The sequence below is a fragment of the Prorops nasuta genome, unplaced genomic scaffold (genome assembly GCF_024137725.1).
Source record: "Prorops nasuta isolate Cenicafe-Biocafe unplaced genomic scaffold, Cenicafe_Pnas_1.2 PNAS00122, whole genome shotgun sequence".
Classification (NCBI taxonomy): Eukaryota; Metazoa; Arthropoda; class Insecta; order Hymenoptera; family Bethylidae; genus Prorops; species Prorops nasuta.
The window spans coordinates 1-2,500 of NW_027116919.1; the positions used below are offsets into that span (position 1 = coordinate 1).

The window sequence follows — 2,500 nt, forward strand, 5'->3', positions numbered from 1 at the left end:
GGTCCGCCGCTCGCGGTGGTTACTTGCATACCGTGGGACGTCCTACCGGTGGACTTAGCCCTTCGGGGCGGTCCAACTAATATCCCATCGCGGTGCTCTTCATTGAGTGTCGAGATGGGCCGGTACGTTTACTTTGAACAAATTAGAGTGCTTAAAGCAGGCTACTTTCGCCTGAATACTGTGTGCATGGAATAATGGAATAGGACCTCGGTTCTATTTTGTTGGTTTTCGGAACCCCGAGGTAATGATTAATAGGGACAGATGGGGGCATTCGTATTGCGACGTTAGAGGTGAAATTCTTGGATCGTCGCAAGACGGACAGAAGCGAAAGCATTTGCCAAAAATGTTTTCATTAATCAAGAACGAAAGTTAGAGGTTCGAAGGCGATCAGATACCGCCCTAGTTCTAACCATAAACGATGCCAGCTAGCGATCCGCCGAAGTTCCTCCGATGACTCGGCGGGCAGCTTCCGGGAAACCAAAGCTTTTGGGTTCCGGGGGAAGTATGGTTGCAAAGCTGAAACTTAAAGGAATTGACGGAAGGGCACCACCAGGAGTGGAGCCTGCGGCTTAATTTGACTCAACACGGGAAACCTCACCAGGCCCGGACACCGGAAGGATTGACAGATTGATAGCTCTTTCTTGATTCGGTGGGTGGTGGTGCATGGCCGTTCTTAGTTGGTGGAGCGATTTGTCTGGTTAATTCCGATAACGAACGAGACTCTAGCCTGCTAAATAGGCGTACATTCTGGTATCTCGAAGGCCTCCGGCTTCTGTCGGGTGGTTTTTACTACCAACGTACCTACAAATCTTCTTAGAGGGACAGGCGGTTTTTAGCCGCACGAGATTGAGCAATAACAGGTCTGTGATGCCCTTAGATGTTCTGGGCCGCACGCGCGCTACACTGAAGGAATCAGCGTGTTTTCCCTGGCCGAAAGGCCCGGGTAACCCGCTGAACCTCCTTCGTGCTAGGGATTGGGGCTTGCAATTGTTCCCCATGAACGAGGAATTCCCAGTAAGCGCGAGTCATAAGCTCGCGTTGATTACGTCCCTGCCCTTTGTACACACCGCCCGTCGCTACTACCGATTGAATGATTTAGTGAGGTCTTCGGACTGGTGCGCGGCAATGCCTCGGCATTACCGATGTTGCCGGGAAGATGACCAAACTTGATCATTTAGAGGAAGTAAAAGTCGTAACAAGGTTTCCGTAGGTGAACCTGCGGAAGGATCATTAACGTACACGAACAACAAAAGCGTGTTCTCCCTTGAGGGGAAATAAGCTTTGTCGTCTGTGACACGGTTCTCCGGTAATTTTTTGCCGAGAGGAGGACTAGCGCCCACAAAGTGAGCTCTCGAACGGACAAAAAGAGTTAGGTTGCGATGGTCGATGGACTGCGTTTGCAGCCTATCGGGGAAGATGGTGAGATGGCGACTGAGTGTTATTGTGTGCCGTGCTGCGCGCACATGGACGTTCTCTCGCGCGTCTCTATCTTGCGAGGCTTTTGAATGATCACGTGCGTAACACGCGGTCTTCGGCTGTCGTCCTACTTAAAAAAAAAATTGCCGGTGTCCCTCAGAGGATGGCGATCTCTCTCTGCGAGAGAGAACTGTCCTTCTTGTGGGTGGCGGCCCCTCGATAGCGATAACATTGGCGAGAGATCGCTGGTGCGTTGTCGAGGATCGTTTTGAATTTGTTTTAAAAGTTTTGTGCACGAATGGGGAAACACATTCGTTGGATAGAGACCTTTTATTGATTACCCTGAACGGTGGATCACTTGGCTCGTGGGTCGATGAAGAACGCAGCTAATTGCGCGTCAACTTGTGAACTGCAGGACACATGAACATCGACATTTCGAACGCACATTGCGGTCCACGGATACAATTCCCGGACCACGCCTGGCTGAGGGTCGTTTTAGTAAGACAAGACTGCTTTTGCGTCCTTCGCAAGGAGGGACGTACGAGCGAACTTTATTGGGCCTTTTTTTCGTCCTTTCGGACGTCGCCTGAAATGAAAACTCTCTCCGAATCTACTCGCGGAGGAGGGACCTTCTTTCACGTTGCTATCGCGCGTGTTCTGCGAGGGTTCCTCCTCCGTGTGTGTGTCTCCCTCTTTGAAGAGGGGCGACGCCGAGTAAAAATAGGAGAATTAACTGTGCTTGTCAGCGTTATGTGGAGCGCCCACGGTGTGTGTGCGACCGATTGCGATGAGCGGCGTGTTACGGTGCGAGGAAAGCATTAATCGTTCACGCTGTTGTCTCTCTAACGGTCGTCCGCCGTACGTCCGTCGATGTTGAGTCCCGGAGCGTTGTATTAAAATCGGCTCTCTGGGGGTGTGTGTGTGTACGCACGCACGCATATCTTTGCGTACGCATTTCTCACTCTAATAGGGAGGGGCATTTGGATATGACGGTGACCGACCATGCTGACGAAGACGTGTAAGGGTCTCGAGGGGCGAGGCGCGACGTATGATCTCTATGTGTTCATATGTCCGCGCCTCTCTT

General features: G+C 51.5%; 1 non-coding gene across 1 annotated transcript; it reads left to right on the top strand.

Annotated features, from left to right (window-relative positions):
* Positions 1 to 1,754: 1,754 nt before the first annotated feature.
* LOC136784988 (5.8S ribosomal RNA) lies at positions 1,755 to 1,909 on the top strand. The gene has a single exon (XR_010824522.1). It is a non-coding gene; the product is annotated as a 5.8S ribosomal RNA (ribosomal RNA).
* The last annotated feature ends 591 nt before the right edge of the window (positions 1,910 to 2,500 follow it).